The following is a 25712-nucleotide window of genomic DNA, read 5'->3' as shown; positions in this document are numbered from 1 at the left end:
ATTCAACCTCTTCATCAATGATCCCCTAGGCTCCCTTGGGGGGGAAGGTGGTAAAAGAGGCTCAATCTGTGCTGGGGCTGGAGGGTTTGAGCGCTGGGCCTGGCGTTGGGCCTTCTCAAACTGCTTTTCAAGGGCCTGCTCCCTACGTTCCGCATCCCTATCCACTGCTGTTGAGGCCTGATAGGAGGGCTACTCCAGTGATGGCGAACCTTTTTTGGCTCACGTGCCACAAGTGGGGGGAGTGCAGGGGGGTCGAGTGCGGGCGTGCCGCACCCATAATGCAACGCGCGACCCCCCCATTGCGCATGCGCACAAAATGTGTGACCCCCCCCATTTTTACATGTTTTTTTGCCCTCCTCATGCTCCAGGGGTTTATAGGAGCCTGGGGAGGGCGAAAAGAGCCTCCCCCGACCCCCTGGAGGTCGTCCGGAGGCTTCAGGGACTGTCCAGAGGCTTCCCTGATGCCTTCGGAGTGCTTAAAACCACCCTCCAAGCAAACCGGAAGTGACTTCCGGGTTGCTCAGAGGGTCGTTTTAAGCACTCCGAAGGCATCAGGGAAGCCTCGGACGGTCCCTGAAGCCTTCGGAACGCTTAAAACGACCCTCCGAGCAACCCGGAAGTCACTTCTGGTTTGCTCGGAGGGTGGTTTTAAGTGTTCCGAAGGCTTCAGGGACGGTCCCTGAAGCCTCCGGGGGAGGTGGGGGAGGCTCTTTTCGCCCTCCCCAGGCTCCTATAAAGCCTCTGGAGCCTGGGGAAGGCGAAAAATAGCTTTTAAAAAGGTGAACTCAGCTGGCCAGCGCGCGCATGCGCTCTGGCCAGCTGACAGGGCAGCGCCTCGCGTGCCGTGACAAATGGCTCCGCGTGCCACAGGTTCGCCATCACGGGGCTACTCTGTCCTGCCATCCTGCCCTGTCTAGCTCTTTTGCCCTTCCCAGTGGTCTTAGGCTGATTAGGGTCATGGGAAGGACCCGGTCTACCGTGGCAGGCTGAGGATGGTCCAGGTTGCTGCACTGCTGAATCAGAGGTGTCCGCCATCTTTCTGAGCGTCTGATGCCTTGGCAGGACAATCGAGCGGGACTGGAAACAGGCAGGGATCGAGCAATGCACTTTGAGGCAAAGGAAGTTGAGGGCCAATTGAGGTGGCAAATATAATTAAAGAACCACGAACCTGTAAGATTGCACAGTTTGCAGATCACGAAGAGGAGGGCAAAAATTAATCAACCTCCTCTGTGCCAGGGTATGACATCGGGAGCGCCAAAATCCCCAGCTCCACCAGGTGACAAGCGACAGAGAAAAAAGAAAAAAAGAAAAGTGGGGAGTGGTACTGACCCAACCGGAGCCCCTGACTGGACCAGCTGACCACTGGGCGGCAATCTGCGTGGAGACAAGCAAGCGACGAAGGCCAGATAAAAAGGGCATGCAAAAAAACAGCCCAGAAAATGGCCGCCGCTTCATGGGAGTAAAGAAAGGAGAGAAAATGGCGCCCACGATGAAAAGGGGTGACCAGAGACTCTCCACGGCTCATCAGCAAACCAGACAAAGATAAAAAACCGTATAAGAAACAGCCAATGGCTCTCAGCAGCCATCGAGAGCGATGCTGCAGCATTTGGGGCTTGAAAAACACCCACATGGCTCCGCTGCCATCCGCGAACGGGGTGACAGACAGAGCACCCCCCACGCCTGCTCCTACCTCAGTTAGAAGGCTGAAAACCAAATAGGAAGAGAGGAAATGCAGGGAAATGGAAGAAAACAAAATAGAACAAAAAAGAAGAACACTGAATAAAAATCCAAGGGAAAAAAAAACAAAAATATAGAAGGAAGAGTCCGAGCAAATGGAAAAATTAGAAGCTGGAGCTCAACAAAACTAGTCCAAATGGGCCAGACTGAGGAAAAAATTCTGGGGTTGGGCAGCACCAGGAGGAGCAGCCAAGGAAAAAGATTCCTCAGTCCTAGGGCAACAAAACTAATTTAACCCATTGCTTGGACTCTCCAAGCAGTGCACAGAAAAATACCATCATTCCAATCTCCTCCTATAGGTGTTCTGCAGGAAGTGTTTGCAGCTCATCTTATAATACTAAGACAATATTGTGTATGAACACAGCACTTTCTTTGCTAGCTTCCTTTTGTCATCATGGACCATGTAATGAACACTGAATATGACTCTCATTCTTTGCAATATCTGTTACAGCTACAATCCAATTCACTTATTGCAGTGCGGGTTACAAGCGGTACGCCCTGGTACAGGCGTACCGGTGCCCACCAGGAGCACCGGATACCATTCCGGTACATGCTCTGGAGGGCCCACCTGCTCTCTCCTGTATTTGAGCTCTTTAGCTGTTCCGCTCATGGAGCATATGGTGCCTGTGCGATGCTCTGCCGAGCAGCTGGAGTGTTGCAAAGGCATCACAGGAGATAAGGACGCATGCGCATGCTGCACATTTGTGTGCATATGCTGCGCGCGTTCATGTGGTGGACGCCGGGACCCACTACACCGTACCAGTTGCAACGGGATCCGGAACCCACCACTGACTTATTGGTGTGCATTAAATTTAATTCTGCTAAGTACTATTTTCATAAATGTATCAAAAGCAGAGTTATATTTTCTACACTACAATCTTGATTTCAAATTGTTAACCCAAAGTGGAAAAGATTCTTAAATTTCAATGCACCTTCATACAATACTCCTACGAAGTGGTGATTTGTAGATTTGCTGATTAAAAGAGTTGAATATGGGAAGAAGTGTATTATGATATAACTTTAAAGGAGGAGGGCAGATAAATATAAACTGCAGTAAAGATAAGAAGTTGCTTTTTTATATAGCTTTTTTTACTTTTTCATGTTTCCTTTTTGTCTTTTCCTAATCTTACTTTATATTATTTCATGTTTATCTTTTGTTTCTGTGAAAATCTTTAATAAAAATCATATAACAAGAATTGATAAGAACTAAAACATGTATTAAAACTATTCTTTGTGACCACTTTCTAATTGTTGCTTTATTTCTTCTCAAAATCCCAGATATTCAATGACGCCTAGAAACTTATCCAATAGGATAAATAAAATGAAATTAGAAATTCATAAAATTCCGACAAGAAACCTATTACCCCATTGAGGTCTTGATCATGATCTCAAGATTTAAATCTTTCCTACTCTTTCCTACCAAGATATTGAAGAAATACCCTGTTTCCCCGAAAATAAGACCTCCCTGGATAATAAGCCCAACCAGACTTTTGAGCACATGCACTAAAATAAGCCCTCCACTGAAAATAAGCCCTCCCCAAAAATATTGCAACACAGCAGCAGCCATGAGGTGACCACACTCACCACCTCCTGCACCTCAAAAATAATAAGACCTCTCCAAAATTAAGGCCAAACGCTTATTTCGGGGATCAAATAAATAAATAAAATAAGACCCTGTCCTATTTTCAGGGAAACACTGTAATAAGAGAAATATCAATCAAGTCCCAAGGAAAAATTATATGGCATTTTACTGGAAGACATAAAGGCCTTAATTAAGGAGGCACTGTTGATCAATAGTTTCCGTATACAGGAGGTAAAAAGACAACTTGCTCTAAGAAGGATTAAAAGCAGCAGTGCGTAATGTCACAGAACACTTGAATTCATATTTGTCATTAAAAAGGACCTGCAGTCGTAAATCATGCCTGTTTTCAGTTCTGAGTGGTTTGTCAACTAGAGCACTATGGCTAGCCCTTAATTTACAACAGTTCATTTAGTGACAGTTCGAAGTTACAGCAGCACTGAAAGAAGTGACGTGATCATTTTTCACACTTATGGTCACACGATCAAAATTTGGATGCTTGGCAACTGACTCACATTTATGACAGTTGCAACGTCCCAGGGTTATGTGATCACCTTATGCAATCTTCTGACAAAGTCAATGGAGAAACCAGATGCATTTGACAACTGTGTTATTACTTTAACAGCTGCAGTGATTCACTTAACAAATATGGCAAGAAAAGTCGTAAAAATGGGTAAAATTCACAAAACATATTTCTCACTTAGCAACATACATTTTGGGCTCAATTGTTGAGGACTACCTGTAGATGAAGATAACCTGACCTCACTGATCCATAGTTTGTTTGAGTTGTCACACTGATTTCTATATGCTCTGGAAGATAGTTTGAGGTCACTACCTTGTTACAGAGTGCTAATATTTATTTAGCTTTGTGCTCAGTAAACAAACTTTGCTAAGGCTTGTACAAATCATCTGAGAGGCAAAATGGCCCACTGGATCTGTTCCTCATGTTCCAACCATTCAAAGTGCCAGAATGGCTGTTACGAAATCCTTTGAAGGTCCTCCGGGCATGCTTGTATAAAGGTTTGCCACCAATCCTGGCAGAAGTACACTCTGGGCATTCACACTCATCCCAAAGACTGCAGGAAAGCTTCAAAAGAGCCACTTTGATTCTTTAAAAAGTTGGATTCTTTGCAGTTTTCAGGAACAGATCAAAAGAGGAGCATGACTGACTTGCAGAGGCCTATAATGCAGCACAATTTTATATTTTCTGCCTTATTTTTGTTTTATTATTCAGCAACTCTGCATAGACAGCAATATGTAAATCCAGTAAAAAGAATGCCCTTTTTGCTCAAAGTGAATGCATAAATATTCTCATCTAAATTCCACAGGCTGCACTGCACTGCAAGAGTACAACATAATAGCTAGAGATGATGGGTCTTGTGGTCTACCATGTTCGATTGAAGCTAAGTTTAAAAAGTTAGCTCAGAATATGCCCACAGTTTTCTAAATGGCCTATGAATAGAGACTGTATTCAATATGTTTTCCCCAGGGAGCCCTTGAGATTTCAGGAAATGTTGGCTTCCTGGGATTTAGCAAAACTGCAGCATTTGCTATTTTCAGACTGTCCCCCAATTTCCTTACAGTTTAAATAAATGTTTCCTCACAATTGTTTGTGTCTAAAAAGGCATTTTGAAAAACAAGGTTAGAGTACTGCAATCAAGTAAGATTTACTGATAGATTGCTGTAACTAAATCTCCACTTGTTCCCCAAACACTGCACTTTGAGGTAGGCTTTATTATAGTGGTATAAGCCCATTAAAATATAAAAGCAAGAATCTGATGCTGTCAGAAAACAAGTTTACCCTTTTTTATATACAGGCTAATAAGAAGCGGAGGGGGAAGGAATTTACTATAGTCTTTTAATATCTTTGCTATAAACAACATTCTAGCTGATTATGCTAATCTTCTGAGCTATTTAGTCAGTAGAGTATTCCAATACTTATTTTAAATATTTATGTATGTGTTTTCCACTTCACAGTTAACCTCAAAAAGAGTTGCCAATTGGCAGGAGGAAAAAGAGAGAAAGCACCCAAAACAAAAGAAAACAAATAAGTGGACTATTTCAAGCACCAAGAGAATATAATTTATTCTAAAGTCACAAAGTGTTTTATGTTTAATTCCTTTGGGGATGCTCTTATTACATAGAAAATAGCTTATTGTTGAACTTAATCCAAAGTATCTCAAACTTTTAAAGTCCCTACTTATCTTCTTGGACTTTACTTCTATGATGTACACAAATCCTCTCACAATGCCATGCAGCCTACAGCTGCATCAAAAACATGCCTCAAGCAAAGTGATACTGAACATTATATACATGTTCATCCTTTCCTTATTCCCAGTAAAATCTGAGGAGAGTGGAAACATGCAAATCGGCTCCTTCACCTTCAGCTAGTCATTGCTTGCAGCATTTTTGACAGTGCTACTCTTTTAGATTACAGGATTCAAGAGGATTCCCTAGCCACAGTTCACTGAGAAATATTTCTTAGCCAATTTTACTGCCCAACTCAAACATAATAGTACAGGTAGTCCTTGTCTTATAAGCACAATTAAGCCCAACATGTCTGTTGTTAAGTGAGACAGTTGTTAAGTGAGTTTTGCCCCATTTTCTTGCCACAGTTGTTAAATGAATCACTGCAGGCATTTAGCTAGTAACTTGGTTGTTAAGTGAATTGGGCTTCCCCATTGACTTTTCTTGTTAGAAGGTCACAAAAAGTGATTTCATGACCCCGGGACACTCCAATCATCTGAATTTTGATCAGATGATTATGGGAATGCCGCAACAGTTGTAAGTGTGAAAAACAGTCATAAGTCTCTTTTTTCAGTGCCATTGTCACGTTGAACAGGTATTAAAGGAACTCTTACAAGTTGAGGACTATCTGAAAATATCCTTTTTTACTCTCTTTTTAAAAAGGCATTTGAAAATCCCAGTATATGACATTGGCACTCACATGTTTTCCAAAAACATAAATAGATCCTGATTACTTATTACTTCTTGTAATACAGATAATTCTTAATTTGTGATTGTTCAAAGCTCTGATAGATCTCCCTGGGGATGGGGGAACTTAAACCTGGATTCAAAGGTCCAACACACACATACACACCCATGTGATCCTGTAAAGTGCACTTTGCGCACTCAGCAACCAGCTCGCATATACCTGTATATGGCTATATGCAACATCCCAGCCATGTGACTGCATTTTACAAAAGCAGCACCATTGGTTTGCTTAACAACCGCAGCATAAAATCAATTTCGTTGTATTTAAGTACAATGACAATAAAGATTATACTTACTTACTTATATTCGTTTAATGACCACAGCAAAAAAGATCTATAACAATGATGGTGAACCTTTTTTGGCTCATGTGCCATAAGTGGGGGGAGTGCAGTGTGCAGGCGTGCTGCACCCATAATGCAATGTGCGACCCCCCAGTGCGCATGCGCGCACTACAGGCGCGACCCCCCCATTTTTCTATGCTTTTTTTGCCCTCCCCAGGCTCCAGAGGCTTTATAGGAGCATGGGGAGGGTGAAAACAGCCTCTCCCGCCTCCCCGGAAGCCCTCTGGAGGCTTCAAGGACCTTCAGGACGCTTCCCTGAAGCCTCCGAAGCAGTCAAAATGACCCTCCGAGCAAACCGGAGTTTGCTCGGAGGGTCGTTTTAAGTGCTCCGAAGACTTCAGGGACCTTCAAGAGGCTTCCCTGAAGCCTCCAGAGCGCTCAAAATGACCCTCCGAGCAAACCGGAAGTCACTTCCGGTTTGCTCAGAGGGCCGTTTTAAGCGCTCCGAAGGCTTCAGGGACTGTTAAGAGGCTTCCCTGAAGCCTTCGGAGCGCTCCAAACGACCCTCCGAGCAAACCGGTTGTCCGTTCCCGAACTTCTGGTTTCCGCGTAGTGCCGTTTTTTTGCGCTCCGGAGGCTTCAGGGAAGCTCATGAAGCCTCCGGAGGGCCTCTGGGGGGGTGGGGTGGGGGGCTCTTTTCGCCCTCCCCAGGCTCCTATAAAGCCTCTGGAGCCTGGGGAGGGTGAAAAATGGCTTTAAAAAAGGGTGAACTCAGCTGACAAATGGCTCCCCGTGCCACCTGTGGCATGTGTGCCATAGGTTCGTCATCACTGATCTATAAAATCAGGTTGGTCATGTGACTGACCCACTTTACAGCTGTCAGAAGTTATGATCATAATGGGCAGGGTCCATTACAACTGTAACTCAGGGACTACCTGAAGATTCTTATTACTTATTGTGAACCATCACAAATATACCAATTCAATAAGCAAACCTAATATTTTGTTTTAATTTATGTATGAAATTATTTCAACTAATTTAACAAAAAAGTGTCAGAAATAAATGCAATAGTTTATCTTAGCTAAAGCATATTATCTCAACCTTAAGTTATTAGAATTTTGATGCAATTTCCAATTCTTTAAGTCATGAGGATAATGGGGTAGAAAGGCAGAAGAAAAAAAAAAACTTGTCTACATACAGTATTTGATTGCTTAAAGCTTTACCAGCATCTAGCATATACTGAACCCTGAAGCTTTTAAATTAATCAAATTGGAAGGCTAAACTTCAAATCTAGCTCAAACTGTACTTTACAGACACAGTTCATGAATAAATTGAGTAATCTGGGCTTTCAAATGGGAATCTAGCGCTTTTATTTAAATCACTATTATAAGCCAAAATAATTGTAAATACATGGAGGAAACATATCATTGTCCCCTGTTAAGGCTTAATAAATTATAAATAAGCCCCATTAGCATGTCTTTCTTAGAACAGGTTTCATATGTCTAGTTAAATCAGTTATTGGTTAATACCACACCATCTCTCCATACCTACTGAAAAGGACCAAAATCATACCTATAGATTCAGTACTTCAGGAGAAGAATTTCTGCCCAAAGAGGAAACTTCTATAATTGTTATTTTGATTACTATTTTAACATTGAAACACTTGTCATTTTGATTTATAATTTTATTTACTTTTGGATTTTTCTTTTCAAAAGTGTACAGGGAAGAAATTCTACCAACATATAAATAGGGGGAACAACATTCGTATTATTGAAACAGAAGCACTACTGAAAGTTAGATGGTTGTACAAAAACTCATCTTGGTTACTGGCTCAACAGTGAAAGCCTGAGTTATGAGGTCCCATAATGCATGATAACTACATGAAAGATTTAGGCATCAGCCTGAGATTTACAACATAGAAAAAAATAAAGCTCCTGCATTCCCAAACCTATTCATAACTACTACTATGACCAGGACCACAAATTAACTCATAGTGCAATCCTAGATTTCCTGATGAATCTATACTATCTATAAAGGATTTGGCAATAGTGTAAATCTGTTAATCCCCACACTATAACAACTGAACATGCTTGCAAACTCTTAAATTATATCTATAGTAAACTATCAGCATAGTGCAATTACACTGTTTGTTGTAGAATAATAAAACAAAATGTAGTTATGATCTCAGCAATTATACGACCAATATACTTGGAATAAGTAACAGCATTCCTCTCTCACTATTTTGGATGCTGTGTTCAAGGGTCCAAGAATTCAATACCTTATAAAATGATGAGAAAGTTTTCCTTTACCTGGTCATCTAGCAATTACTCACTCAATAAAAACATATTTCCACAGAAGCATAATATGCTTAAGGCAGCTGACATGCAAATATGAGTGGGAACTTAATGTACTGTAGAGACAGAGCCTGCTGAATAAGGAAGGAGTCACACAGATTTATTTTCATGTATACAAAATTAATATGGATATACGAAATCAGTTCTGTGTAACAGATTTCATATTACAAACATATGGAAAAGGTTACTTCATATCAAACTTACCTGTTCATGCATAGATATATGCATGATAGTTTTTTGTCATGATGCAGAGAGGCCTTCTTCTGAAATCTTGTTTAATTTACCAGTCCAGCCTATAAGGGGGCTGAGACCAAAACTGGTTACTTGCTTGAGTACATAGATAGGGTATTATTGGAACTGGGGATTTTCGCAGCTCATGTACCTGACCTTTATTCTAAACCAACTCTAGCCAAATATAGTTATTAAGCTCCAAAACGCTGCTAGTTCACTCATCTACTTTCAATCAGAAAAAAAATAAATATTGCTACTCCATTACCAGGTTACTTTTCCTTCACAGCCAGTATGGAAGGTAAGAATCCCCTTCCTTTTCTGCTAGTACAATAGCTAAGTTGGCCGGCAAAGAAAGGACAAAGGTCTCAGTTCCTCTTTAATAGCCTGCTCACTTGTCTGGAGGAAGTTCTATGTGTGCTTTCCTGCAAACAATTCCTAATTCCCATTGGCAGCCAGGCAGTTAAATATACGGTAATTCCACATGACAAGCCCAGACTTTGTGGCATTCAAACAAAAGTATGGTTTAAAAAAAAAGACTATTGTTGACATCACTTACAATAGTTAAAGGCAAGTAGGCTGGTAGAAAAGTCTTGCCTGTTAAGTGAACCAATGTATTTGGGTAATAACTATATATGTATTGAAAATAAATCTTGTATCATAATGGAAGCCTACAATATTTTATTCCTACCTGATAAATATATTTTTCTACTTACTAGGCTACGAATAACTATGCGGATTATAAGTAGCCAATGATACTTATCTTCTTTTATTCATCCAGGTGAGCATTACATAACTTGGTGTAGGAGCATTGCATAATATAACAAATATCTGATAGGTGGAACAAATATTGATATCAAGATACAGTTACCAACAATTTAAATTCTACAGTTTCTGATTCTCCCCCCCCCCCCCAGTTGATGTAAGACAGTTTTTCCTACCTTAACACTTTCTGCATAAGAGAGCCAGTAAGGTCTAGTGGTTAAGGCACCAGGATAGAAACAGGGAGACTGTGAGGCTAAGTCCCATCTTAGCCATGAAAGCCAACTGTGAGCCACTCTCTCTCTCTCTCTCTCAGTCCAACTCACCTCACAGGGTTGTTGTTGTGGGGAAAGGAGGAGGAGGAAGGTATGTTGGATATGTTCATCGCCTTGAGTTAATTGTAATAAAGGCAGGATATACATAAATTTAAAAAATGTTTTATTAAAAAAATTGTCAGCAAATACATCTATCAGGAGTTTGGAAACTGGAAAACTAGCTGCTAAGAAGGTACTTAGGTTAGGGAAGATAATGATAGGTCACACTAAAAAATAACTTTAAAGGTGTGGAAGAAGGCATTACTTCCATAATGCAAGAAAGCAACATGGATAAGTCCATATATTTGCCAGAAGTTGAGTTTACTATAGTAAATCTTTAATTTACTGATCTTCATTTTAGCAGACTAATGGAATAAAACAGGTTGATCATTTTGTTGTATTAAGGGTTCAGAACCGTGCGAAATACAAAACTTTACAAAAATACACTTCCAAGTCCTCACACACAACCAACACATCTACAATGCTTGATTCACAAATAAAGTGTACTTAAGATGAAGTTCTTAGCAAAAGAAGTGGCTAAGTACAGAGGAAACATCTTGTACAAAATCATCTTTTTTTTCTTCCACAATTTTCATTAATTTGAGTAATTTCACTTTGATTTAGCAAGATTCAATGCTGCAATGTGAGAAAACTCTGACATGACATCAACATACTAAATCAACATATGCTAATATCAGGACCAACTGTTAAGGAAAAGTTAATACTTAAGATCTATAGCCAACAGGGCATCACAGATGTCAGGGTTCCAAGTAATAACCCCAAAGCAATCAAAACTCTGAGGCCTAGAGTTTCCTCAAAGCAAAAGTTTATTTGGGATATCATATTGGCACAGCTGGTGAAAACCCGACTCTGCAAGACCCGGGTTTCCCCATCCAAATCAAACCCCAAAGTTCTTGCCCTCCAGGTCACACGGTCCATCACACGGTCCAATCAGGTAGTAGTCCCAACTCTGGCTGGCTTTGGTCCACGCCCTTCCAACACCTGGTAGAGCGTCCTTGGCTCCCATGAGAAAGAATGTTATTTTGGCTACCCACCCCCCAGCTATCTCTATCTCCAACCCCTCCCAAATGTTCACACAGCTCCCCTGCCCCGCATCGCTGTTACAGCCCTGAAGATGCTCCTAAATGGTTTCAGGGCTGACAACAGAATTCTTAGCTTTTAGTCCTCTATAGTCAAGGACACGGCCTTGCATCTGGATAGAATTTAGTATCTGATCTCCCTTTCCAATTCTAGAATTGAGAAATCTCAATATCTAAAAATTCTGCAAGGAGTAAGATATCATGAAAGAGGAATTAATCATACTAATCCTTCCTGCTGTTTTTTTGCCTCTTCATTCTCCTGCCATAGTGTCCCTTTCTCCCATAGTTCGCAAATATAAGATAAGCGTAATAATATTCTGACAAAGCCCATCTCTGTTATTTGAAGCAAAGTATTTATTTTCATTACAAGGACATAACAATTGATCAAGCATCTGATGAAACACTCTACTATACAAATTAAGATTTCTGTGCCACTACAGCAATAGCACTTAGACTTATATACCGCTTCACAGTGCTTTATAGCCCTCTCTAAGCGGTTTACAGTCAGCATATTGCCCCCAACAATCTGAGTCCTCATTTTACCCACCTTGGAAGGATGGAAGGCTGAGTAAAATTGATTACAAATTGCTTCATGTAACTTCAGTCAGCAAAGGAACTTGTCATGATTTTAATATAAATATTACACTTCTCAATTTTGACCATTTTTATTCTTTATTAACTATTTGATTTCCCATGTGGAGGTTCAGTTTAACATAATTACAAACATACGAAGTTACAAGACAAAAAGTAATGGTAATTCAATGGCTGTAAGTCAGTATATAAATCCATAATTTTTCAAACATTGCATTACTGAAAGTTGACCATGCAGCTATAGGGAAACCACTATTCTTCATTTTCCTAATAGCTATTCACACTAGATTAGAAAATCTTCCTACAGTGCTGTTGTCTCTACGATTCTGTGTGAAGCATCTGGAGCTCTTAAAATAAGTCACACAAATATCATGTATTATTCTAAACAAAACAAGCTGCAATTACTGTCACTTGAAATGAAAGCACTTTCAACAAGATAGTGGGGCAATGTGCATATTTTGGATTTTTTTTTTACAAAATATCTTTGGTATCATTGTGGATACTGTGAAGTGTTGCTAAATCAGTTATGCATATAAAAATGTATTTTAAAAGATTGTACAGGTAGGCCTTGACTTACAACCATTCATTTAGCTACTGTTCATAGTTACAACAGCCCTGAAAAAAGTGATTTGCATTTACGACCCCAACATCATCTCCATGGTTATGGGATCAAAATTCAAGTGCTTGACAACTGGCATTTATTTACAAAGTTTGCACTGTCCCAGGCTCATATAATCATGATTTGCAGCCTTCCCAGCTGGCTTCTGACACGCAAAATCAACAGTGGAAGTCAAATTCACCAAACCTCCTCATTATTCATGTAACAACTGAAGTGATTTGCTTAACAACCATAACAAAAATGTTATGAAATCTGGCATAACTCACTTAACAACCACCTTGCTTAACAATGGAAATTCTGGTCCCATTTGTGATCATAAGTCAAGGACTATCTGTATAGTATTTTTTAGCTAAAGCCACTGTCCCACTTAGCGTCACTGTCCAACTTAGATTCCAACCAATCAAGTGACGTTAATGTTTTAGGACAATGTTGATAATGTGAAATAAAGCATGCTATGCTATGAAAAGTTTTTGACACAGTCATTCAGGAAGAATTATCTACTTCCAACATTCCTTAAAAGAAAATAATGTCTGCACTCAACTCCAAGATGGAATTAATGTTCCCAAATGGACACTATCTTTTCCATGATTATTCTAGATGGTGTCACTGGACTGCTGCCAAAGGCCACAGAACTTTGTGATCCCAATGATGTCACTCTCAGTTAACTAGCTGACACTGCAAAACAGCAACCATCAATACTCTGTGCTGTCACAACCACGTGTATCCATTCCACTAGACTGCCTTACCGACACATATCATGACACAAGCATCACTTCCTCCTCCCCACTCAAAGTTGGCAGGTGAGTGTTATTTTTAAAAAGTAGTGATCACCACTTTCTTGCTAGCCCTACCCCTTTCTATAAGAAAAAATAAGGAGTAGCAGTTCAAAACCACCTGTCATGGTGGATGGAGTTACTCAGCTACTGTACAATCCAAAGAGAAGATTTTAGCTTACAGCAGTTTTCCACAACAACAACAATTCTTAACTGCCAATTCAGGTGAGCAAACATTTGCTATCTCCTAATCATTTATCCTATATTCTTAAACAGTTGAAGAGCATCACTCTGCTAGTTATACAGAATGTGAGGCCTTTCTCTTACGGGGAAATCTCATTTGATGGGGCTGAAGAAGGGTTATTGATGCAGATGGTTATTAGGAGGCGAACTAGTACCACCAGAGCAGCACCACTTTTAGGGTGGGGGGCATCTCCTACAGCAGTATAAGCAATACTGCTCCCTTTCAGCCTGTTGAAAACAGGCAAAACAGCAGTCCTTCCAGGAGAAGTCACCTCTGTACACTTTTCCCATTCCTAACCCATTTTGTATGGCATTATGGATACCCCATTCCCTCTCAAAAGGGTTGGACATTCAAATGGAAAGTGATATTTCGTGGACAATCAGGTAAATAATCACAGCCAAGGAGCAGCAATCAATATTCACTTATTGATTCCCTCTGGGCAGTCCGGCAACTTCTCCATCAACTACACTGCCCAGAAAAGCATACAGAAGTTGGGAGAGACTTGCTACCCCTATTTCTACTTCATAGGTGTGTCCAAAGGAACTTGCAGCTGCAGTTTTCTGCATAATCTTCTTGGACATCAAATATGGAAGTTTTTCCAGACTGATCTAGGAGGGTTTCCAACACTTATTCACTGACTCTGCAGCATCTTTTAAGTCTTGAACAAGTAGTCACCCTTTTTGTTGTTTTAGTATACTGTACAACAATCTCCCAATATGTTTGGAGAGGGAGAGAGGAGGGGAGGAGCGTTTCTCTATTGGGGTGTATATCTTCCATTAAGTCTTTGCAAGAGCTGTAATCGTCTCTGATCAGTAACGCCAGCCAGCTCTCCTTCAGGATGATGCTGTTTCTGCCTCTCATAAATCTGAGCCCTTGGACTATCCGTCCTTTTCATTCTCAGCCATTTCACCCACATGTATGCATGTGTATGTATATATGTATATGTGTGTGCGTGTGTGTGTGTGTGTGATGTTGTTATATATGTGTGTGTGTATATATATATATATATATATACACACGCGCGCGCGCACACGCACACACATGTACAAACACCCTATCCATACACGTGTCCGAGAAGCACACCCGTGGGCCACCCACCCAGGCTGCTCCCAACTCTTCCCTTCTCGCGCGCCCATCATCCCTCCCAACTCCTGGGCGCGAGCGCGCCCCTCCTCCTGGCCACCGCCCGGGCCCCTTCTCAGAGCTTCCTCACAGTCCCCGAAGTCCCTCCCACATCAGGGAAGGGGGCGGGCTCCGGCTGCAGCTTCACGCTCTGATTAGACGAGTCGCCCACCACTCCTCCCGAGCGCTGCGCTAATTGACGCAGCAGAGCTGCCAATCACCGCCAGGCGGAACCCCATCTCGCAAGTCTTGGAGGAGTTAGGTTTTTTTCTTGAGGGGAGGAGGAGGAGGTTAGAGAACGGGGAGAAGCTGAGAAGCAACGGAAGACACTCACCTCGGGAGGGGAGAAAGGAGGGAAAGTGACCGAGCTCCCTCTCCCCTTTTAAGTCCCCGTGGCTCTCCGCCTCGCGCCGACACTAACGGGACTCTTCCCCACTCTCCAGCGACAGCCCCCAAGTCTCGCTGTGGTGGATTGCGGCGCCCCCACTCCCCGCCGCTTGCTGAGCACCCGAGAGCCTCGCGAGATTTGATGAGGAGGCGGGGTCACCGGATCGCAAAACCAATGAAGGAGTGGGTGGGTGGGATTAGGAAAAACAGAAGGTGGTGCTGAGGGAGCGGGGGGGGGGGGTAGCGGCGGCTGAGGGGGAGCAAGTTGCTGGTCTTGGGTGCTGCTGCTTCGCGCTGCTCGACTCCCGGGGTGGGGAAGGAGAGCGCGCGGGCTCATGTGCGCGCGAGGCACACCAGTAGAATTCGAGCTGCCGGCCCTCGAAACGAAGTTATTCCTGCAATTCCTTCTCCAATCTGGCGCCCTCCAGGTGCTGGCTGGGAAAGTTGCCTCGTATGGCCACTGACCACCCAGAACATGGTCAGTGTTTGGTCCATTTAAAGCCTTGGACCATTCTTCTGTGTGTTCCGTCTTTTTCATTCTCATCCATTTTACCCACATGTATGTGTGTGTATATATACGTGTATGTGTGCATATGTGATATATACACACAAACACACACACACACACACACACAGCGAAAAGATGGCGAGTGGGACCTCGCCAAAACAATCTCAATCTTACACGTGAAAAGACCCAAATATAACAAGACCAGATTTTGACGGGTGTAGGTATGCTGGTCTTGTTATATTCGGGTCTTTTCCCGTGTAAGATTGAGATTGACACCAGCATCTATCTATCATCTATCTATCTATCTATCTATCTATCTATCTATCTATCTATCTATCTATCTATCTATCTATCTATCTATCTATCTATCATCTATCTATCTATCTATCTATCTATCTATCTATTATCATCTATTATCTATCTATCATCTCTCTCTCTCTCTCTCTCTCTCTCTCCACCCCAACTAGGAGGTGGTGCTCATCAAAGCATGGTCATGTGGCCGGCATGACTAAATACTGAAGGCGCACAGAATGCTGTTACCTTCCCACTAAATGTAGGTTTTTTCTATTTGCTTTTATATGCTTTCAAACTGCTAGGTTGGCATAAGCTGGGACAAGTAACGGGAGCTCATTCCATTATGCAGCATTAGGGATTCGAATCACTGAACTGCCAACCTCTCTGATTGACAAGCTCAGCATCTTAGACACTGAACCACCGCGTCCCTGCCTATATATATTATGTGTGTGTGTGTGTACTGTACGCGCGCACACACACACACACATATACACAGACAAAAAGAAGATACAGAAGAATGGTCGAAGGCCATAAGCGTGGACCAAACACTGACCATGTTCCCAATGCATTTAATCAATCTCCTGTAGCCTTATTTCCAGGTAAGTGGTTACTGTCTATCATTTGCAGAGTTACAGCTGCAGGATTGGAAGAATTGCCATAATTAAGATATAATCAAGAGTCCTTTGCTCTTGACTATGGTGTATTTAATGTTTTTATTTGTTAACACCCCAGATTCTTATATCTGATCAAACATGGCTAATCTGGAAAAGGCCAAATAGAGTTAGAATTAATACTTTGAATGAGAGGCCATAAAGAGAAGGAGCTCGCAGAAGAAAGCAGTAATCCATTTATGTAATGTCGCCAAGAAAACTTCATGGACATGAACCAGAGGTAGAGCTTGAGGGAAGGAAGTTTTTATCTTTACCTTTTATTTATGAAAATGCTTCATGATTCTGCTGCTTTAACTTGGATTAACGGACCAAAATTTTGCTGATAAAAGCATGTTAATTTACAACTATCAAGATGAGACAGGTTCTTTAAACAATCCAATTATCAGAGACTGCAGAATTATATCCCTCAGATATTAATTATAGAATAACAGTTGGAAGGGACTTTGGAGGTCTTCTAGTCCAACTCCCTGCTCTATACCATTTCAGACAAATGGTTATCCAACATCTTAAAAACTTCCAGTATTGGAGCACCCACAACTTCTGGAGGCAAGTTGTTCCACTGATTAATTGTTCTAACTGTCAGGAAATTTCTCCTTAGTTCTAGGTTGCTTCTCTCCTTGATTAGTTTCCATCCATTATGATCAACTGTAAATCGGCTACTATGAATTCAAACGGTAACACCTGGTCAGGCATAGGTTACCAAACTGAATTAGAGTGCTTTTGGTCATCACATTAAACCCTATAGTTATTTAATTTTGTTAAGTGTTTTGTGTGATGTGATATTTGCAAATTATGAACTATGGCTTGATATGTGAACCCAGTTATGGCTTTAATAAACTAAAGTTAAGTAAACAATGAATTAAACAGTATCTGAATCTAAACCTCATCTAAAAAGATTGAGGAATTGGATTCAGATGTCTACCCAGCTGATAGACCCTAGGACAGGGGTGTTAAACTCGATTTCATTGAGGGATGTATAAAGTTTTGTTTGACCTCCGCAGGCCAGGGTAGGTGTGGCCAACTTGATGTCACTCATGTTGGGGGCATCTGTGGCAGCCTGAGTGCTCTGCCAGTGAAAATGGGCTCCTGAGCTTCGTTTTTGGCTGTGATGGCCTCCTGCAACCCTCCGCCAGTGAAAACGGGGCACAGGAGGGCTGCACACAGCCCTCCCGAGCCCCGTTTTCACTGGCCGAGACACTGCAGGCCAGTCCTTTGCTGTTTCCAGGGTGGCCCCGCAGACCAGATCTAAGCACCTCATGGGTTGGATCTGGGCTGGGGGTCTTGAGTTTGACACCCCTCCCTTAGGACAATTACTGGCTGAGTTTATGCTGATCAAGCCTATATTGACCAATTCCAACCTTTGAACTTAAGTTTGTGGTTCAACGTGTTATGAAAACCTGAATGCTTAGACTGAATTAAGCATGGCTAAATTTATTCAATCCCAGCTTTTCTCTTTCAGCTTATTTTACTTTATAGGTTATTATAAGAATAAAACAAGGAAGAATCATTGCACTGCTTTGACCTTACTGGAGAAAGAGCCAACATAAATGCAAGTAATAAATCCACTAAAAAAACTTCTCTTCTTGAGATTGGCTGCCTTTGTGCACTTTTTTCCATGCTAACTCCAGTCAAGTGATGATTTTTTTTTTTGCATTAAAATGATTGATGTGGTATATAGTGGCTTGCTTCTTCATTCTTGTGCAGTCTTTTAAATCCTCTGGTTTAACGAATAAAGTCATATTGAAGTATAAGTGGAATATATTATACTTAATCAGCTGCTTGGATTAACTCAACGTATATTTGTATGCCTATCTGTAATTTATTGCAAATTTCAAAAGATTCATTATTGCAAGGTGGAGGAAAGATAACAATCAATCAAAAATTGGGTTTTTACCATAGTGCAGCCTTCCCTAATAATAATAATAATAATAATAATATATTTATTTCTTAGCCGCACCCTCTCCCGAAGGACTCGGGGCGGCGTACAACAAAACATTCGAAATAAATATGCAATAAATATGCAAACAAAACAAACATATAACAAGATACACTAAAACATACATACATATAACCTAACCTAAGCTCTGTATGTTAAGACATCTGTAGGAATATATCTGAGAAAATTGTTCTACTATATACTCATTCTGGTGTCTGAAAGTTTTGTATGCTTCCATTTCCCAAACCTTCCTGTTTTTTATAACCTTCAATTAGCAAAGAATGTGTACAAAATCTGGGGCCCATTATTCCTATGAAACTGAAATTTCAAGGATCTTCGCACCAATTGCATTTGTAAAGTTGTGGCTGCTGCAACATGGTTAACCATGGTCCTGTGATCCTGATTTCCAGTGCACCCTGTCAGCTTCCCACAAGAAAAGTCAAAGGGAAAGCCAGCAGAAACTCAGAGGTCATTCCTGCTCCCACTGCTTTTTTGCCTGTCCATAGTCATTCTGTTTCTGTTTGGGTAAGGAAATATCTCTGTAAAGGTGACCCAATGAAGTAGATCATTATCAATATTTACCTTATGTCAAATGTTTTGTTTATTTAATGCTGTTTTCACTTTAACATACAAGTTATGTAAATCTGGTACAAAATGTCTGGGTTGACACAACGTTGTAGTTAGTTTGAGCTACAAACCAACCACAATTTAGTTTAAACCCAGGATATTGCATGAGTATACCAACTTTGGTTGGATTTACTCCCTGGGAATTACTTTTTAGGATTTCCACCTTAGACTGATCAAAACTAAGTGCACACATTGTGCCAAAGTATAATTTGCTTAACCATTGTTTGTTGAATAAAACATAGTTAGATGGGTTCATGCCACACACAAATTGATCAAACTGCTCTGTAACCTAATCGGATGTACAGTATAAATACAGCATTCACACATGGATAAAACAACCTGAAACCAGAGTTGGAAGCAACCATTTAAACCATTAAGGTCAACACTGAACGACTCCTACATAAAGTTTCTCAACACCATCAGTTCATAAGTTATTTATCAAGCGTGAAAATAAGAGGTGCCCAGACGTATGTTTACTTGCTGTAGATCACATCTTTTAATGTATACAGCCAGCATCCCTGCAGTGACAGTAAACAAATTCATAATGTAATTCCATTTGAAACAAATGCAGTGGAGTCTTGCCTGTCTTCAACTTTGTTACCTCTTTCGTCTTTTAATATTATTGCACAGGAGAGCAACCTGTGATCTCTGAAGCACTCTTCGGATAACCCCAAAATCAGCAGGCTGATTTCCCATAAAAATGAGCAGGGAAGCCTTTAAAAGGCAAACATAAAACCTAACATAATCTTAACACTAAAGTTTTGTTCGCTTAAAGTGCTGTGAAAAATCAAGGCAAGAAATAAACCTACATTGGGTTGGTTGCATGCTATCTTCTATTAAACATATGAGGTAAAGATGTCTGCTTCATCTCTTATGATTAATAGAAACTGCCTAAGGATCTCGCTCAGTGGTGGGTTGCTCTTACTGTCGCTACCGGTACACTGATCACGCGCTCTGTTCATGCACATGCCTGACTTGCGTGTGTGCAATCCACTGTCCCTGCAACAACCAGCTGCTTGTCGGGGCTTGTGCAGGCACCGCAAACTGTGCGTACTTTGCCGTTTGCCATAAAAACAGCTAAAGCGGGCGAGGGTGGGCCAGACAAGCCACCATACCAGTATGCTCTCAGCTGCTCCGGGCTACTACTGGTGCAGCCGTACTGGGCCGTACCCACAGCAACCCACCTCTGATCTCTCTGATAGTCAAGTCTGCAGTAAAGACAGAGATGCCTCAGCACCTCCCATCTTGTGAGAATCCTAATGCCTGTTGACTCCATCAAACAATTATTCTATCAGTGAAGGAAGAGAACACTAACCCAGCCCATGGAAGCAGAGCAATCCTCTGAAAACTCAAAACCACATTGGTTCTCTCTGGGGATAATCTTGGCTTTCAAAGGATTATTCTACTCATATCCAACATTGGTAGACTTTGGCATATTATTAAACACATCACATGTTCCTCCAACTTATCATTTGGGACTATAGACCTACCTTGCAGCCAGAAAGGCAGACCACTTCTGCCGCAACATAGGTATATATTGCCTGATTTAAAACCAACAAAGTCAAAGCTGTTCTTGAGTGTTTCAGTGCCATTGAGGGGGTGGGGGGATATACCAGGAGAGAGTGAATCTAGCATTATTTTTTAAAAGGGCATAATTACATTGTTAATACCATGCCAGTGAAATGCCAAAACTGACAAAAAATTAAGCAAGAGATGCCATGATAAGTGAACAACTTAGCATTTGCTGCCATTGTTATTACTTAAATGTAGAAGCCATGCAGATGTTTAAGTTGTATCTTGTTTCTGCAGGCTGCTAAATATCTCTGGGCCTAGACAACTCAAGAGGAGCCAGCTGACAAAGCATATGGCCTAGGAAATATCCCAGGCATTCCTACTGAAATAAGTATGTCCCCTTTGAAATGTGAGGAATAGATGCTGTCTGTGTGCACAAAAAATATACTGTTTTAACAAAAGGGTCAGGGGGCAACTGGAGAGGATGAAAACAGCCTTCCTTTCTTTCCCCAACAAACAATCTTGAGATCTCGAGACTACAGTTCCCAGAATTCCTGTGCTGGTTAGGAATTCCTATGCCTGTGAAGGGATGGGGAAATTTGAATTGGCTGGTGTGAGGGGATAAAATGTTGCTTATATTAGGTATGGGGGAATATGTGGTCATCCAGATGTTGAACTATTGATTATAATACCATATTTTTCAGAGTATAAGATGCTCTGGAGTATAAGACACACATTAGTTTTTGGGGAGGAAAACAAGAAAAAAAATCTGCTTCTGCCTACCAGCATCCATCTGGCTAGCGTCCTTGCAGCAAACAGCCTGATCAGCTTCAGCACATTATCACAGCCTGATTCAGCACCAGCAGCAGATTGGTGGATGGATCGGCCTCCCAGAATACCGCCAATCAGCTGTTCCAAGCTGCAGGGATTCCCACAGCCCATCGCCGCCTTGATGCATCGCGTTTTCGGCCTCCACACGCTCCATTTTAGACCTGTTTAGACCTGTTCTAGGCTGCAGGGATCACCACCTTCGCATGTCGCATTTTCAGCCTCTGCGCATTGTGTTTTTGGTCTCCGCACACCCTTTTTTGGCTTCTCTGCATAAAAAATGAGACACCCAGAAGCCATGTGCCAAGGCGGCGATGTGCTGTGGCAATCCCCGCAGCCTGGAATGGGTTTAAAATGAAGTGTGTCGAGGCTGAAAATGCGACATGTGGAGGCCAAAAATGGCCGGCGGGTGTCGGCCGGCAGGTCTTCGGCAACATTCGGTGTATAAGACGCACCACAATTTTCAACCACTTCTTGGGGGGGGGAGAGGGGGAGTGTATCTTATACTCCAAAACTATGGTACTCATCACTTCAAGAGAGAGATGAGCATTCTTCCACCAAGGGCAAAAAGAAAAGAGGAAAACAAGCAAAAACTATTTTTAATTCTACTGTCTCCGTATTTTGGAAATACTCTTATCCCACAGCACACGTTTTGAAATTGTTCTTTGGTATAGGATCCCAAGTGTACACACTCAATCCAGCCGTCAGCCTAGCCTGAGAGCATGGGGTGAGATAAGGCCGCCAGACTTTTTTTTCCAGGTCCTGCTCCTAAATAAACCCTTCTCAAAATTACAAGGTTGATTAAACATCCCCAACACAAATGAGAGGTATGGCAAGGATTTTTTTTTTACAGCATCCGTTAAGCTGCATCTACCTTGATGGTATATACTTTACCACCAAAGCAATTAACAATCCTTGAAATGGCTTTCTACCTAAGAGTCTTTAGTATAACTCCTATAGGGGGTTTGTACTGCAGCACAAAGCATAAATGTTTGATTACATGGTAGGCTTAAACGTGGAGTTTACTTGAAGGATTTACTTTTTTCCCTTTTGCTAGCTGCAGAAACCCCAGCATGGATGCATGCCCACATTCTTTTCACTGTCTGGAGTTTGAGAGCACACCAACTCCAAGTTTTTGCCAAGTAAGACGGGAATCATTCTTTCTTCCTGCTAAATGGATGAATGAATGACAAGCTCATATCCAGGAGTTAGTGGCACACATTTTTCCCCTCAACATTGTTAAGTATAGGTTGTCCTCAACTGACGACCACAATTGAGCCCAAAATTTCTATTGCTAAGTGAAACATTTGTTAACTGTGTCTGTCCCATTTTACAACCTTTCTGTCTGGGAATAAGAAGTTGAGCAGTTCCATTATTACTAGCATTTTTGGAATATCTCTGGTCCTAGGTTAAGTTGTCCATTAAGTATTCTACTTTATCTCCTACATAGACTAAGGACACCTCTCAGACATGATGTTTCTTCAGTTCAGATACTTGTTAGCGTTCCCTTCATTGTTTAACTATTACTGTTCACTCACCCCACCCACCCTCCCATGGCCAGGTTGGCATCAGCAGCAAGTTTCCAAAACACAGCCATAACTGTAATATGCAGCTCAGTCAGTTCCTTAGCAACCCCAGTCTAGATTGCCAGGACCAGCTGTGGGTTGACAACAAGCAGCAGCAACCCTAGTCAATATAGTCAGGCTCCCAAGAACTCCCAAAATAGTTGCGAGCCATTTGTTCACCCTGCGCAATCATAGGCAAAGCATTTTAGTCAAGAGAAATGGATAGGGCATGTGGGGCTGTCCTCCCGAAAAAACGTATTGAGGAAGCCGATGAAAGACCACCATCCTCTTTTTTTCTTTCTTTCATTTTTGTTTCCTTTGAAAGCATTTTAGCCTTTTTTAGATCAATCCTTCCTTTTTAAAAAAAAGAAAAACCCTGGTAATTGATCATATGCCTCTTCATTTTTAAGGATAGAATTCTAAACTACGAAATTACATTTGAACAAGATTCATTTCTTCTTATATGCTGTAACATGAACGTGGCAAGGGAGAGGAGATCCCATGGCAGAGAAATAATAAAGCTGAAAGCTCTTCCTAATTCTAGGACAGAGAAAAACAAGGAAGAAGCAGATGAAGAGTTCAATGCTGCAGCCAAAAGGATTGCAGTTCTGGATTTTCCACATGGCCCAGGGGATAGCTTTCTATGAGCAGCAAGGCAGATCTGTTCCATTTCATGCCCCTATGATACTGTCTTGGGAGCACTTCTTTTTTTACTGTGTATTTAACTTTAAAAGAGTTAATTACCAAATGATGGATTGAAAAAGACATGTGATTTCTTTTCCTCTCCCAAATTTGATTTTTTTAAATCCTCCCCTACTTTCTCTTAATAGCTAACAGACCTGTCTCTAAATGGAACCTTCACAACCCAGACTTTTAAAAAACAAATACAAGCATTACAACAATGGGCCATAAGCATCATAACTTTCTTCTAAGATCCTTGAAGCATCAAAGCATCTTTTACTTCAGTAAGCTCTATTACAATGACAAAAAGCTACACTGCAGACTTCTGGAATCATCATAAATATTATTAATACAGTGGACGGTGGTAGACGTACCCCACCCCACCATCTTCCTCACTTTTGTGAAAGTTCCTCAACATCTGGTTATTCCATGGGAGCCACAGACTTGTTTAGGTGGCTTCATTGTTGTGGTTGGATGTACTTGCTCTCTCTGGGCTGGGGTTTTGTATATTTTAGTGTTAATTATCTCTATTTTTTATTTTTTTAATGCCTATTTTTAAATAGATATTGTGTTTTTATCAATTATTGTATGTCTTTTTGTGAGACGGATGGCTAGTAAATTTGATTAAATAAATAAGCCAAAACGCAAATAAGGTCAGAACACTGCACTGTGCTTTCCAATATACCCAGAAGACCTATAACAGTAGTAGATAATTTGATGTTTTCCAGATATGTTGGAATTCAACTTTTATTAATCCTATTCAGCACACCCTATAGGTAGGAGATTGTTGGAGTAATCTAAAACATCTGGACACTAAAGGAGCTGAGAATACTTTTTTCCACATAAAGAGTATTAACCTGAAACCCAGAGGTTTAGAAACAGAACAAATACAGTTGTAGATTTAATTAGATGATAACCACTGTAAAATGTATTCCTTCTAGTGATCAGGATGCAAAAATGTCTCCTTGCCTACAACTGGACCCAAGACAAAGGGTGGAATTCACAACTGACTTATCCCTAGTTTCCATATCCATGATTTATGAAAGGAGCTCCATCTCTTACATAACACTAAGAAATTGTACAGATGTGAGAAAACAGCTCTAAATGGAAATGTTTTAAGATTGAAATAGCTGCTCAGACCCTTTGGAAGATAAAGTGGGAATAATTATTTCAAGCTTGAGATAGGATACTTCAAAAAAGTTTCCAAACCCTAATTAAAAATGAAATCATATAGTTCAGCATGACTGTGAATTCGGTCTACGTATAAAATCCATTAAAAGTCCATGAGGAGAAGTTGGAAATATCCTATGGTACCTGAGAGGCTGGCATTACACCTGTGTTCTATTGGTAGGCTTCCTTCTCCAAAGGCATATGGTTAGCTCTTGAAGGAAAGAGGATGCTAAATTGGATCAGCCTGGGTCTAATTAAACAGGGTTCTTCCAAGCAGCAACTTCATGTTTACTAAATATCACACCCACCCACCCACACCCATCTGCACTAGCTCTTAAAGGAAAAGAAACTTCAAAGGCTGCTGGTTCTTGGCCATGTTTTAATTTACTGGAACCAAGAAAACCAAATTCTACAAGTTTGTCAAACATAGGAAGATCTATTCAGATGCTTACACCCCCCAACAAATAAACAAACACTGATTGCCTAAACTTGGGAGGCACCATCCTTGAGCTGCAGTTAGTGCTTCTCCAAAATTAGCCACTGATGATGGTGCAGTGATGTTTCTAATGGGTGTTCAGACTTTTTAATATTTGCTTTTTGCTTTTTAACTTTTCTTACGCCTAAAATAGGCGGAACAAACATGTAAAATGCTTATTTCGCTTTTTAAAACAACAAAGATAGTGGGGAGTCTCATTGTTATTTGCTGGCTGTTAATACATTCTAGCAGCAAGAGGAGGCTCAGGAACTGTATCTTGTATAAAAGCTATACATCCTGCTCCAAGCTAAAGTCATGCCGGCAGAAGCACGAATAAGTATTGCTACAATCCTATGACAC

The 25712-nt window shown here is 41.2% G+C and overlaps 1 protein-coding gene and 1 long non-coding RNA gene across 2 annotated transcripts in view; one reads left to right on the top strand and one right to left on the bottom strand.

Moving 5' to 3' along the window:
- The window catches only part of LOC309382708 (cyclic AMP-dependent transcription factor ATF-7), a 139062-nt gene extending 123859 nt beyond the window's left edge, over positions 1–15203 (bottom strand). Inside the window, exon 1 of the mRNA XM_081934461.1 lies at positions 15033–15203. The gene's annotated coding sequence lies outside the window, so the exon portion shown is untranslated. The remainder of the gene's footprint in view (positions 1–15032) is intronic.
- A 207-nt stretch (positions 15204–15410) lies between these two features.
- LOC309383081 lies at positions 15411–25335 on the top strand. The gene is made up of 2 exons (XR_014173751.1): positions 15411–15563; positions 18018–25335. It is a non-coding gene; the product is annotated as an uncharacterized lncRNA (long non-coding RNA).
- The last annotated feature ends 377 nt before the right edge of the window (positions 25336–25712 follow it).

This window comes from Natrix helvetica, assembly GCF_964273705.1.
Source record: "Natrix helvetica genome assembly, chromosome: 1".
NCBI lineage: Eukaryota > Metazoa > Chordata > Lepidosauria > Squamata > Natricidae > Natrix > Natrix helvetica.
The sequence above is the reverse complement of the archived record's forward strand: the minus strand, read 5'-3'. Positions and strand labels throughout refer to the sequence as shown.